The 15,514-nt window shown below is 36.2% G+C and overlaps 1 protein-coding gene and 1 pseudogene across 15 annotated transcripts in view; one reads left to right on the top strand and one right to left on the bottom strand.

Annotated features, from left to right (window-relative positions):
- Nucleotides 1-15,514, bottom strand: part of Dock3 (dedicator of cytokinesis 3) — a 586,580-nt gene that overhangs the window by 322,341 nt on the left and 248,725 nt on the right. The window lies entirely within an intron of this gene.
- Nucleotides 12,974-13,728, top strand: LOC110598327 (small ribosomal subunit protein eS6 pseudogene; annotated as a pseudogene).

The following is a 15,514-nucleotide window of genomic DNA, read 5'->3' as shown; positions in this document are numbered from 1 at the left end:
CAGAGAGATTGGAAGCATGAGAAAAATTTGTCTCACCATTGCTAATTTTGGAGGAATTCACAATCCAGCAGTGTAGATCTTCTCTAGAAGTTGAGAATATCCTCTAGGAGACAATCAACTAATGAATGGCAAAGTCAGAACTACAGCTGCATAAAAGTAGTTTCTTCCTATAAGTTGAATGAGCCTTAAAAATGGATTCTCCTACAGAACCTCCAGAATAGAACTCAAAACTGCCAAAATATTAATTTCAGCCCTTTTGAATCCACAAAGAGAATCAATGAGCCATATTATACCCAGACTTCTAGCCCACAGAAACTGTGAAATAATGGGTATTCTCTTACGCCAGTAAATCTGTTATTATATGTTAGGGCTGCAAGAGAAAACTAACAGGGGTACTTATATACCTCCCAGATTTACCTAAGCAGTATGAATGTGACATGACTGACTTAACTGACCTCACCTCACATTTTAATAGGTTACAGCTTAAAAAGTAGAGTACAAATGCCATAAAATATACTGTAGGAGCATTCAACTAGTAGTTGTTATTTACAATTTGTTTGGCTTTATTTTTAATTTTAATTTTTATTTTCTATTTTTATATAAAAGTATCAACTGATTTAAAAAATCTGAGTTTAACTATTAATGCACCAATCTCCCACATTTAGGTATTATACAAGGACAAACCAACAAGAATAGACTTTTTTAAAAAAACAACTAAACAAGAAACAGCATTTTCCTGACAACAAGTCATCAATAGTTTTCTCAAGTAGTAAGAGCAGGGGTCTGGTTTCAGTGACCTTTATTCTGACATTCAATAACACATTTACTGAACAGCTATTTCATGTCAGGTACTGTGATACACATTTTAATATTTACACATTTGATATATCAAAATGGTTATGACAAATTGACATTATAGGAGAAACATAAAATTTAAAGCTGACAGAGACCTAATAAGCAATCAAGACCACTTCCCAGTATCACAAATGAAGACAGAGCATTACAGAGTTTCTCACAAGAAAACACTTCTCAGTGACAAGAAAATCAAGAACCAGGGTTTTTCAAATTGCAGCATAAAACTTCTTGACACTCTGTCACTGTTCTATTTAAACGTGGATTTTAAAAAGTTTTTTTGATAAAAAATGTTATGAGTTCTCAGACACTATTTAACAACTTGGGGAGACTGGAAATCCACATTTAGTAGAATGAAATTTAACCCTATCTCTCACCCTACACAAAACTCAACTCAAAATGGATCAAGGACATAGGTATTAGACCAGAAACCTGCACCTATTAGAAGAAAAGGTAGGCCCAACAATCCTATGTATCAGCACAGGAACTTCTTAAAGAAGACCCCTAAAGCACAAGGAGTAAAATCATGAACAACAAATGGGATGGTGTCAAATGAAAAAGCTTCTTCACAGCAAAGGAAACAATCAAGAACATGAACAAAAAGCTTACAGAATGAGAGAAAAATCTTTGCCACCTGCACCTCAGATAGAGCATTTATTTCCAGGATATATAAAGAACTCAAAAAACTTAACACACACAAACAACAACAAAAAACCCCAAATAATCCAATCAAAAAAATGAGCAAAGAAACTTCATAGAAGAATTAAGAATGGTAAAAAAATACATGAAAAAAATGTTCAAGATCTCTAGCAATTAGAGAAATACATATTAAAACTACATGGAGATTCCATGCATCTCGCTGCAGTCAGAATGGCAATTATTAAGAATATAAGTAATAATAAATGTTAGTAAGGATGCAAGGGAAAAGGTACACTCATATATTGCTAGTAGAACTGCATATTGATGCAACCACCCTGGAAAGCAGTATGGAAATTCCTCAGAAAATGTGGAATGGAACCACCATTTGACCCACTTATCCCACTCCTTGGTTTATACTCAAAGGACTTAAAATCAGCATACTACAGTGACACAGCTACATCAATGTTTATAGTAGCTCAATTCACAATAGCTAAGCTATGGAACCAACTTAGGTGCCCTAAAACAGATGAATGGATAAAGAAAATGTGATACACACACACATACACAATGGAGTATTATTCAGCCACAAATAAGAAAGAATTTATGACATTTGCCAGAAAATGGATGAATGTGGAGACTACCATGGTAGGTGAAATAAGCCAGTCTCAAAAAAAAAAAAAAACAAAGGTTGAATATTTACTCTGATAGGTGGAAGCTAATCCACAATAAGGAGGGATGAGGGGAAGAATAAAAGTGCAGTAGGTTGGACAATGGGGAATGGAGGGAAGGGAGGGAAGATAAGCAAAGGAAAGACAGTGGAATAAATCTGACATGGTTTTCCCATGCACATACATGAAAACAACATAATGAATCCCACCTTCATGTATATCCATAGGACTCTAACTAAAATGACATATTCTATGCTTGTAATAATTATATCAAAATGGATTCTGCTGTCATGTACAACTAAAAAGAAGCAATAAAGAGGAACTATAAGAATGTAAATATCACAAATAATCCTTCTATCTAAAGGGAAGAAACCGGTATTTGATAATAGGAGAAAACCCCTTAAAATTCAGAGCCCTGTCCCTTAGTGAAGTATCTGGGTTATGAATGGTCTAGTCATGTTGCAGTATTCTCTCCCAAGTAAAAACAAACCGTTGTACTTTGAACCACCTGCCATAAAAAAGAAGTCACAATTTTTGGTAGGACTTTTGAGATTTTGGAGGCAATATATACCACATTTGAATATCCATCTATAAAGTCACCCATAAGTCTACCATTTTTGAAGAGAGACCAGAAATAGAAGGCTCTATAGCAAGTGCAAGCTGCTATATTAAGCTGCTTTACTAGCAGATCCAGTGATATTCCCAGTGTCCATGGCAAATCAAGATGCTATATGGAGCTTCAGACAAGCATGTTACCAAAATTGTAAGGCAAATAATTAGGATTTTTGAACAAATCTACATCTCTTCCTTGGGTAACTATTCCCAAAAACTATTTGTTTAGAATTGCTATTGGGTCGGAACTATGGGATATCAGGTGACCATGTAAACTAAATTCCCATCATAAATTTGGGTATTGTAGTATGACATATTTAGCTATAGGTTGGGAATGCATACCAGCAATCTATCTTCAAATGCTATCTGAAGCTGAGCTTCGGAATGTCTTGAAAATACAAGTAAATTGCATGACCAAGTGATTCAGACTCCTTGAAACCAAATCCTGTTTCACCACTGGCCCAATCTCCTAATTCATGCTCATGTTCTCCTGTGATTTTTCTTATGGCCAATTAACTGAGGAAGAAAAAAAACTGCAGAGTGCTTTGCAGATGGGATCTGTACAGTATGCTAGAATCACCCCCAAAAGGAATGGTTACAACATGATATCCCCATGAAGGGATGAGCCCAAAGGAGAATGAAGAAAAAAATCCTCTCAGTGATCATAAGTATGAGGAAAAGTGTGAATAGTATATTTGATCCATTATATTTGATGTGGAAGATAACCAGGAATACAGATAGGCACTCATTCATGAACAGTCTGTAATAGTTTGGCAGGATGCTAAGAAACTTGGAAGGAATAAAAATGGAAAACTGGTGACAATGAAGTCTTAGGAAAGGTATGTGGATGGACCTCTTTATGTAGTAACAAAATAACCTAAAGATACTTGAGTCCCATGTGAATATTTTCCAAAGGATTAGTGGATAAAATGGCATACTCTATGAACTTCAAGCTCCTTTTTTCCCCTCAGTCATCCAGGGTTTGCTTAATAGGCCCATGAATAATGTGGCTGGAGCAGAGATAGAAGCTATGCATAATCTCAGCAACATGAATTTCCCTTTATCAAGGCTGATGTTTTCCAAACGAAAAGATCAAAAATGAATCTTCATGTGGCATCATTCCTCATGAGAACTGGTGGGAAGCTGATTACATTGGACCTTTCCCATGATGGAAGGGCACAGACCCATCCTTACTGGAATAGGCAGATATTTTGAATATGGATTTGTCTTCCTTGTCTATGTTTCTGGCAGTAACACTATCTCTGGAATCACATAATGCCTTATTGACCATCACAGAATTTCATGAAGGATTGTATCTGATCAATAAAGTGCAACACTGGTTATGTCCATTGAATTACTAGTCTTATTGCATACCACACCTTCCAGAGCAATTGCTTAACTGAAAGGTGGAATGACTTACTGAAGACTCAGGAGTTGGCTGGGAAACAACATCTGGAAAGAACTATATTATATATATAGTATTATAGGATGGAGCATAAACATTAAATAACAGAACATGATGTGGTGTGGTCTCCCCCACAGTCAGAATTCATAAGTCTAAAATCAAGAAGGGAATGGATTCTTTGATATTATACCTAATGACTTATTCACAGAATTTTTAAGTTCTTATCACAGCACCTTTGAGCTCTTTTGGTTTGAAGATTTTAGCCCCTGTGGGGAAACTATTTTTAACAGGGAACACAGCAATGGTTTCATTAAACTAGATGATGCTAATATTCCCATGAGGCCACTGGGTATTCATTATGCTACTAAACCACTACTATAGAATTTGAGTGGCTGATTCTTATTACCAAGGTCTTGAAAAAATATTTAATTGCTTCTTAACAATGAGGCAATAAGAAGTATGTCTAGAATCTAGGATACCTCTTATTTCTTCCATGCCCTACAGTAAATGATAATAGAATATTCAGAAAACTAAAAAAGCAGGATGACTAAGGACACAGACCCTTTAGGAATGAAGAGTTAAATAATTCCACCACAAAAAGAACTTTAACCAATGGATACAGAACACATGCCTGTGATCCTACCAGCTTGGGAGGCTGAGGCAGGAGGAACACAAGTTCAAAGCCAGCCTCAGAAACCCAGCCAGACCCTAAACAACTTAGTGACAGCCTGTCTTAAAAAAGAAAAAAAGGCTGGAGACATGCTAAGTGGTTGAGCACCCTTGGGACCAAAAAGAAAAAAGAACCGTAATCAACTGAGGTACTTACTAAGGGCAGGAGAAACATAGGAAGTAGTAAAAAGAAGTAATAGATATCAATGATGGCCTAATAACTAATTACAGAAATAAAGACTATCCAGTATCTTTGCATATTTTCTATTTGCTTGCTATGTGTACATGTTTATTTGTATAATACAATCATTTTATCTTCTCTCTTCCCATTTTCATTTTATATATACATTAACTTTAAAATCTAACTGTACAAACTAGTCTTTAGGTAAAACAATGCTCAGTAGGACTTAAAATTTGAGGTATAATTAATATAGCCAGTAATGAATAAAATGATTTTTGGGACTTGTATCATTTTAAGTTTTTATTTTTGAGAAAGACTAAAAACTTCCTTAATGGTGTGTGTGTGTGTGTGTGTGTGTGTGTGTGTGTGTGTGTGTGTGTGTGAGAGAGAGAGAGAGAGAGAGAGAGAGAGAGAGAGAGAGAGAGAGAGAGAGAAGGAAGCCAATAAGGTGGTTCCTTAAAAACACTTAAAACCAGTATTACTATATAATCTATCAATTCTACTTATTGGTATAAACTCAAAAGAAGTGAAATCAGGGACACAAATACCCACATTTGTAGCAACATTATTCACAACAGCCAAAATATGAAAGCAAACCAAGCATCTATTGAAGGATGAATAGATTCTTAAAGTGTGGTATGTACATGCTATAGAATATTAGCTTTAAAGAGGAGGGCAAGTCTCACACATGCTACACAAGCTATAATATGAAGGAATCCTAAAGATATTTGTAAGTGAAATAAGGTTGTAAAAAAAAAGACTAAATTATTCCATTCACATGAAATACTCAGACAAATTTATAGAGACAAAAAGTAAAATGGTGGTTTCCAGGGTCTCTGGGGAAAGATAAAACAGAAATTTGGAATTTCAGTTTAGCAAGATGGAGAAAATGTCTGTGGATGGATGATGAAAAAGGTTGCATAATACTGTAAATATTCTTATGCCACTGAACTACACACTTAAAAATGGTTGAAATGATAAGCTGTATTTTTTTCATAATTTGCCATAAATTTTTTAGTGAATAAAAGATAGGTAGATATATACTTTTGCTTTTGTATCAGAATTCAAATGTATGTAAAAAGTACATGAGGGAGATAAGTAGTCAAAGAAACAGACTGTACAAATTAACAATTTGTTGCCACTGAGATCCAGATTCTTTGCTTACTCTGCAAAAACCAATATAGGAAAGGTAAAATTAAATAGTTGGATAATAGCCAAATTAACTTTAACATAAAATCTCATTCTTTCCAAATATTCCAGGAAGAATCTAAATATGAATTAATGTACTTAGATTTTTATAGGAAATAATTACCTCAGTTGGGAGTTATACACATGCATTTTACATTCGATGTACAGGATTTTCAAGTCATTAAAAATAGGAATTTCTAATAATTCAGGAAATAACCATTTCCGATGTCTATGAAAAGAGCTCTCAATTGGCAGGCCAGGGTCCAAATGAGGATGGCTACATAACTAGACATGAACAGGTAAAGGGACTATTTATTTATAATAGTCTTCTAAGGTTCTCTTAAAAGTCAGGAAGGACAAATTCTGTGTCCAATATAAGAATATTAACGTAGAGACGTTTTCTTCTCCATTTATTTGGTTGTTAAAGATTTAGTAGATCAACCAGGTACTCATTTATAGACTATTATGGAAGTCAAATGCCAAAAGTAGAACTTTTCAAATTGGATTTTATAATCAGCATACTATAGGGATGCAGCCACATCAATGATGGTAGAGCAGCACAATTCACAACAGCCATGCTATGGAACCGATGCAGGTATCCTTTTAAAAGATGAGTGGATAAGTAAAATGTGTTTTAGTCAGATTTTTCACTGTCTGACAAGAACAAAAAGACCCAACAAGAACAATTTTGGTGAAGAGAAATGTTATTTGGCTCAGAGTTTTAGAGGTCCCAGTTCACAGAAAACCAACTCCATTGCTTTGAGCCTGAGGTAAGGTAGAACATCACAGTGGAAGCATGTAGCATAGAAAAACAGCCCAGGACATAGTAAACAGGACATAGAGTATTCCACTCACAAGGGACAAAATATATACCCAAAGGCATGCCCCCAATGACCCATTTCTTCCATTCACACCCTATATTAAGGCTCTTATAACCCAATCATTTTATCTCTAAACTATCTTGCATTGTCTCACATATGAGTTTTTAGAGGACACCATATGTCTAAACCATAATATTCCTCTTCTGACTCCCAAAAGCTCATGCTTATCTCACAATGCAAAAATACATATAATTTATTTCCAAGAGTCCCCAGAGTCACAACATTGCTCAAATGTCCACATCCAGAGTTTCCTCTATGACTCAAGACAAACTCTCAGCATAAGCCCCAGTAAAAATTGAAATAAAGTTGTATAAATCCAATATATAAAAGCACAGAATAAATATTTCCATGTGAAGAAATAAGGGCGTAGAAAAAAAAGAAGGAACCAAAGAAAGACCAAAATCCACCTAGGCAAATGAGTTCTGTAGTTCCATATCCAGCATCTGAAGTGCTTGTGTTACTCTGCCCTGCTCTTGTGGGTTGCAGCCCACATGGCCTCTCTTAGCTTGTTTTTGCTCATTTCCTGCAGCTTTCCTCAGCAGATGTTCCATGGTAGTGGCACTTCTTAATCTTGGGGTCTCCACTACATCTTTGCCTTCTTATTTCTCCACACATCATGGCCCTCTCAAAGGTTGCCTGCAGGGACTCAACCCTACTGCGTTTAGCTTGGCCTCCCAGACCTTCCTTTAAAATATAGTGGAAGCCTCCATGATTCCCTAACTGTAGCATCCTGCTTTCCTCCAGAACCAGCACCACATGACTGACACCAAGGCCAGCTGTCATTTTGAGTACTAGCCAAGGGATCATGGCTACAGCAGCCTCTAAGAGCACAGGTGGCTGAACATGGTGAAACAACTTCACAGGACCCCCTGTTCAAGAAGGGTGCCCCATGGTCTCTTCTCAAGGGAATTTTTACTTTTACATTCCTGAGAAACGTGTGGTCTTGCCAATTCCTGAGATGCCCTTAAGCCATCTTTTTTAACATCTCTAGGTAAAGTATTTAATATCTCTTTAGTGATTGTAAAATTTGGTTTTTTTATTTTTTTATTTTTGATACTCAGGAGCACTCAACCACTGAGCCACATCCCCAGCCCTATTTTGTATTTTTATTTAAAGACAGGTTCTGAGTTGCTTAGTATCTTACTAGGCTGGCTGTGAAGTCAAGATCCTCCTGTATCAGCCTCCCAATCTGCTAAAGTCTTTAATAACTACAATTTCTTTTGCCCCAGTTTTACTCCCATTTTTATGGCCCAACTCCAAGTTTTTCAAATCTTTCCACTTTGCTTTTTGCTCCTTATGATCACAGTAAAAGCTGCCAGTAATTTGGCTAAAAGCTACCAGTAATATACATGCCATCTCCTGAATGCTAAGCTGCCTAGAAATTTCTTGTACAGGATTAAGATATCCATCATCTTTAAAATCAGCAAAGTCTGAGCACACAGGCAAAATAAGACAACTTTTTAGAACATAATATGAATAGTCTCTAGTCCCATTTCCAGTAGAGTCTTCCTCCTCTGAAACCTGAAAGCCCACTCTTTACTGTCCACAATACTACAAGCATTCTGCTCTTCTGAACTCCCACCCATTAAGTTTCAGTTACAACAATCTCATGCTTTTCCAGCTTGAATCTCTAAACTTTAAAGAATTTCTCTCATTAACACCAAAAAACTCCAAAAGCTTCTGAACCACATGGTCAAGTTAGTCATAGCAAGAATCCCACTTCTTAATATCAATTTCTATACTAATCATAGTTTGCACTGCTATGACCCAAAGTACTAACAAGAACCATTTTAGAGGAGGAAAAGTTTATTTGGCTCACAGTTTCATAGGTCTCAGTCTATAGACAGCTAATTCCATTGTTTTGGGCCTGAGGTGAGGCAGAATACCACTGCAGAAAGCATGAGGCAAAGGAAAGTATCTCAGGACATGGCGAACAGGAAAGAGAGAGAGAAGAGACTCCCCTTAGCAAAGAAAAAGGCAATCAGACAAAACACTTGATGTTTAACTTTCTGGGTCAGGCTTATTTCACTTAGACTGCTAGTTAAGTTTGGTGAGTCCCAAACCTTTTTCAGCAACACCCTACTTGTCTATAGTTACCATCCAGTTAATCCCTACCAGCAGATTAATGCACTGACTAGGTTAGGACCCTTATAACCAAGTAATTATACCTCTACACTTTCTTGCATTGACTAGGTTAGGACCCTTATAACCAAGTAATTATACCTCTACACTTTCTTGCATTGTCTCTCACATAAACTTTTGGAAGATATCTTATATCTAAATCATAATACTCAGCCATAAAGAATGAAATCATGACATTTTTCCAGTAAATGGATAGAACTCCAGACTAGCAGTCTAAGTGAAATAAGCCAGACCCAGAAAGCTAAAGGTCAAATGTTTTCTCTGATATGCAGAAGCTAGTCCAACGTGAGGAGGAGGAAGAGGTGGAAGAGAAGGAGAAGGATGGATGGATATGTACACTTTCCTGGGTACATATATGAATATACCACAGCAAATCTCACCATTATGTATATCCATAAGACACTAATTTTTTTAAAAGAAGACTATAAGCAAATAGTGGTAAGATCACTAGAAGGAAGAAAACAGGAGGTGAAAGGAGAGAAAGGGGAAGTACTGGAGACTAAATTACAGCAAATTATATTCCATGCTTTTATGTTACAATGAATCCTAAAGTTAAAAGAACCAATAAAAATTCTATTTTTTTTCCAAAACAAACTCCCCCCAAATGAAATATCTTGCTTAATTCCAAATGAGAAAACAATAAATATGTATTAACTCTAAAAAGACTTTCTGAAATTTTTAGGCATCAGGAAGTCAGAGAAACATTTTAGGAACGGTGGCATCTATTGAGGAAAATAATTCCCATAAAAGCAATTAACACAAATCTTAAAATCATCTATGTTTTAATCAACTACTAGCATTTCCTGTGTGCCAATTACTCTGCTAAAAGTTTTTTATATATATTGCTATTTATTGCCATTTACCTTCAAAACAACCAAAGATCCTGCTTCTTATCTCAAAAGTTTATATATGAGGAAGCTAAGACTGTCACAAAGTGTTTATATGTGTTGCACTAAGCCACAAAACTAGAAATTCAGGAATTTGGAATTAAAGGCCAATTGTCTAATGTTAAAGCCATGTATTTTTCATTTTATTCCTATAAATCATTATATCCATATAAATGGTATTATGCCTTATATTTATGGCTTCACATAAGGCTGAATGGCTGAATCTTCTACGTGGAAATTGAGACTGGAAAGAATGAAGAAGCTGGGCATTTGGGGAAACATTATCCGACTCACTATGTAAGAATAAAGTGGTAAGAAGAGACATTAATCAAGAAAATAAATGTGATTTTCAGAAGCAAATCTGTAAAAACCAGGCCCTTCTTTAGGAGATATTTTAAGAAAAGCAGACATCTACCTTGTTGGAAATTTTCTTTTCTGTGAATAAAAATAATAGAGTTTAACCCTCGGTTTAGTCATTTGGTCAAGAATTAATAAGGCCAATTTTCTTGTATGAAAACTGGAACTGAAAGGAATGAAAATTCTGGCCATTTCAGGGAAGCAGCATCGAATTCATTATGTAGGAATTTTAGTATGTAGACACACCCTTTTAACCATCTCTAAGCATTGCTGAATTCCAGTGCATTTTAAATCCCTACCTTTGGAACATTTCATACCTGAAAAAAATCACTTTCAGCTTCTATTATGTAAAAACATTTCCCAGGAAATTAGAAAGTATTATATCAACCATTTTTAAATGCTGCTATCATACTTCAGAGTGAGAGAGTAAGCTTCAGAGCTGGTTACATCTCATTGAAAGAATGTCCTTTGTGTATAATTTTTTCTTCCAACTGTCTGCACACAAATATAGAATGATATGCAACTCTATTGGGGATGCCTCTGAGAGAACTCAAATTCCTCCATCAATCCATCCCTCACGACTAACATATTAAATGCACTGTTTAAAGTGTGCTTAAAAGAAGTCTAATAACTCAGACAAAACTATATTGAATCAAAAGGATGCCATTATGATACTTCATTCCTTCAGAATGTTGGAAATGAAAATTGTCATATAATAACCAAAAATAAAGTCATAATGGAATCTAGTGGTAAGAAAACTGAAATTGTTTATGTTATGGCATCATGGGGCTAGTGAGATCCTAGATATCAATTTGTTTGTCTTATTTTGGCATTGTATAATCTTCTAGAGTATTCATAAACTGTGTTCTCTTTCAAGAATGTTTCAAATTGGTGTTAAAATTCTGAATAACTATTAAAGAACTGACAATACAAATAAAGGAAAAGCTCTGACAGCATATTGGGCAAAAGCATAAATTTTTAAGTAAATCTTTTAAGTTCGCTGTTATATTGATGTAGATTATCATCAGGACCAAATATTTGCCTGTGAATCAAGATTTCAAAACAGATGGTTCTCCTAACTGGGTTTAAAGAAAAGCCATAATATAATCATAAAGAATTCAGATGGGAGTGCAATGAAGAGGAATCATCTTAAAACTGGTTTCATTATCTATATTTTCAGCATGGGAGATGAGAAACACCTGTATTTTTATATCTCTAAGACCCTACAGTCACTTTTTCCCCCCAACACTGGGCTATGGGATTAAAACAGTGTTTGTGACACAGACCCACAGAAGGAGGTGAGGTCTGCCAATCTATTTAGCAGAGAGAAACAGAGGAAGCTCACATATAAAACAGGCAGTTTGGGCTTTGAGAAAGTCAGCAAGTCCAGCTTTATGTGGATTCACAAAGGGGCTGAGGCTGGGAATGCCAGGGCTGGATGATATAGAAAGCTTGGTGTCTACTGCTTTCTACTCCTTGCAGACTCAGGGGAAGGGGGAATTCATTCCTCTCACACCCAGAGGCATTCAGTGAGGATTTACTACCACTGTGGCAAAAGAGATTCCCTGCACTTTCCAGCAGACTCAGATGCTGCCCCTTAGGTAGTCAGTTTAAGAAAAGATCCATTCTCTAGGCTTTCTCTGTAGGTCAAAACACTTGCCTTTTTGTCTCCAAGACATAAGTGACACCTTCCCACCCTGCCACCAGGTCAGTTTATACCTGAACCCAGAGCCATGGAGAATATGTTAGGATGTGAATGACAGGAGGCACAGTTTGCTGGTCTACAGAGCAAAGGAATGCAAAGGATGCTTCCTTTTGAGACTGAAATTAGCAGGGCTGGGGCTGTAGCTCAGTGGCAGAGCTCTTGCCTTGCATATGTGAGGCACTGGGTTCGATCCTCAGCACCACAAAAATGAATAAATAAAATAAATTGAAATTAGCAGTTTGAGCTTTGTGAAGAGATAGACCCCCTGAGTGTGATTTCCAATTGGAGCTAGGTACTGGCTCAAGTTGCAATTACCCAACCCATCACAGATTCTGCCTGTCAGCCACTCCTCCCACACTCAGAAGTATTTGGAGGATTCACTGTCACAACAAGCAACACTTGATATGCCCCTAAAAACAGATGAAAGTTCTCAGGAACTGGGATGTGGTGCAATACAGGGTCCTCTATGGAGAGGTTTGGTGGGTGTCTCCTTCTATAGCTATACACCCCAGCTCCAGGAACAAAATAACAGCTTTTGAAGGTAAATTTACCCCTAGAGTAGACAACTTTCCCTCATAAACTTGCTGGTTGATGAAGAGGAGAGTGGACCTAGGCATACAGACTTCTGTAACAAGTATGGCCTGTTTGCTCTGTTGCTGAGAAGAAACAAAAGCAATTGTATTTGCAACTCACAGCCCTCTAATAGCTGGTCAACTCTAAAATTAGAAACCTGGGAAAGTATCTCCATTTAAATTATGGTAGCTGGTAGGCAATCCGCCGCTCTAAGATGAAGCTGAATATGTCCTTCCCAGCCACTGGCTGTCAGAAACTCATTGAAATGGACAATGAAGGCAAACGTAGTACTTTTTGAGAAGCGTATGGCCAAAGAACTTGCTGCGAATGCTCTGGGTGAAGAATGGAAGGGTTAAGTGGCCTGAATCAAGAATAACAAACAAGGTTTCCCCCATGAAGCAGTGTGTCTTGACACATGGCCATGTTCACCTACTACTGAGTAAGGAGCACTCCTGTTATAGACCCAGGCAAACTAAAAAGAGAAAGCACAAATCTGTTTGATTTGGCATTGTGGATGCCAATCTGAGCATTCTCAACTTGGTTATTGTAAAAAAATAAAAAGGAGAGAAAGATATTCCTGGACTTACTGATACTACTGTACCTCGTAGACTGGGACCTAAAGAGCTAGTAGAATCCGCAAACATTTCAATCTAAGGAAGATGATGTCTGCCAATATGTTGTCAGAAAACCCTTAAACAAGGAAGGTAAAAACCCAGGACCAAAGCACCAAAGATTCAGTGTCTTGTTACTCCACGTATCCTGCAACATAAGCACCGGTCTATTGCTCTGAAGAAACAGCATACTAAGAAGAATAAGGAAGAGGCTGCATAATGTGCCAAACTTTTGGTCAAGAGAATGAAAAAAGCAAAAGAAAAACACCAGGAACAGATTGCCAAGAGATGCAGGTTGTCTTCTCTGAGAGCTTCTACTTCTAAGTCTGAGTCCAAAAATACGAATTTTTATCACTAACAAATAAATAAAATCAGACCTTCTAAGTAAGTAAATAAGTAAATAAAGTTAGCAAGGAAAAATCTTATGTCTTTCTTTAGTTTGTTCTTGCTTTTGCTTTTTTGTAATTTGTTTTGTTTTCCCTTATGATTTGTTTTTTTATATTTCTATTTAATTTTATATATTTTATTGAATTTTTTCTTGGTATCTCCTTTTTCCTTCTCATTGTATTTCCTTCTCTCTTTTGTCGTTCTTTCTCTCTACATTTTCTCTTTTAATTGTGGTGTGAACTGATAAATGTAATCAATAAGAGTGTAAATTATAGGTTATAGATTAATTAATAAAAACATTTTATATGATCTTCCTGGTAAAAACCCAGGAAGATCATATAAAATGTTTTTATTAATGTTGATATATGGTTTCCTCTTAAGTTACCACTGTATAAGATTTGGGTAAGTAAGATAAGATAGTTATAAAGCAAGAACTCATAGGTAGGCCTAAGACTTCATTTTGCTGCCTTCTATTAAAAAAAAAAAACTGTTACAAGAGCTATTTCTGAGAAACTGAAATGAAAGCTATTTTCTTATAATATATTGTTTTCTGTACTTTGTACCCTACACAATGTACTCAACCCAGGATATGGTAGTCTTGGTGACCCAAGACTTTGAAGTAGATTCTCACCTCCACTAACTATCTGCTCAAACTCAGGATACAGTTGTCTAACACCTGCTCAAACCCAAGATGTGATTGTCTGAGTTGCTGTGCTAATTGCTCTCTTAGCTTCTATGATTGGCTTGCTTACATAGTGTTAAGGAAAGTCCCTGAGCTGTGGTTTTCATCCTTAAATTCCCAAGACACAGGCCAGGAAGTTGCTGTTCTCCCACAGAGCTTCAGGCTCTACAGATGGGTGACAGTCCCTGGCCAGGAAAATAAAGCTCTCTTTGATTTGAATTTGGACTTAAGAGTATTTTCTGAAGTGGCTCCTCATGACATTTTATTTCTTTCTCCATACTTTATGTACACACACACAAACACACACACACACACACATATACAAACACACACACACACATTTACCATTAATTATTCTATCCTTAATGCCTAATTTTTCAGGTTATTTCTATATTGTTATACTCCCTTATCTTTGTTTAATGGTGTTGTAGAGATCATATAAAATGTTTTTATTAATGTTGATATATGGTTTGCTCTTAAGTTACCACTGTTAATGGTGGTTATTCTCTACTCTCAAAGAGGTGCTGGTGATAGAACATGCACTTTGGCCAGTTGAGTGGAACAGTTATAGCCCAAGCTCAGAACACACTGGAAAGAGAAATATGCTTACTAAAAAGATCCTCACAAAATAGAAGAGAAATAAATCCTAAAGAGATACATGAATCTCAACATACAAACACAAGAAACAAGAGAAAACAAGTCAACGAGATACTTCTAAAATTTCATAACTCGAAAAAACTGAATCCATAGATAATAAAGTGCATAAAATGCTGAACAAAGAATTCTAATGACTGTTATGTGAACTCAGAACACATAAAAAACTGAATGAAATAAGGAGGGCAATACAGGATATAACTGAAATTTTTCAATAAAGACAGATTCTGAAAAAAGCACCAAAAAGAAACTTTGGAAATGATACTGAAATAACTTAAATTAAAAAAACTCAGTTGAAAGTCTCACCAATAGACTACATAAAGCAGAAGGCAGAATTTCAGGCTTTGAGGACAAGGTGAAAGAACCAGAACATAAGATCTAAGAAAGTAAAAATGAACAGAATAAAAAAGAATTCTGGGAC

The sequence above is a fragment of the Ictidomys tridecemlineatus genome, chromosome 3, assembly GCF_052094955.1.
Source record: "Ictidomys tridecemlineatus isolate mIctTri1 chromosome 3, mIctTri1.hap1, whole genome shotgun sequence".
In the NCBI taxonomy this organism is placed as follows: domain Eukaryota; kingdom Metazoa; phylum Chordata; class Mammalia; order Rodentia; family Sciuridae; genus Ictidomys; species Ictidomys tridecemlineatus.
The sequence above is the reverse complement of the archived record's forward strand: the minus strand, read 5'-3'. Positions and strand labels throughout refer to the sequence as shown.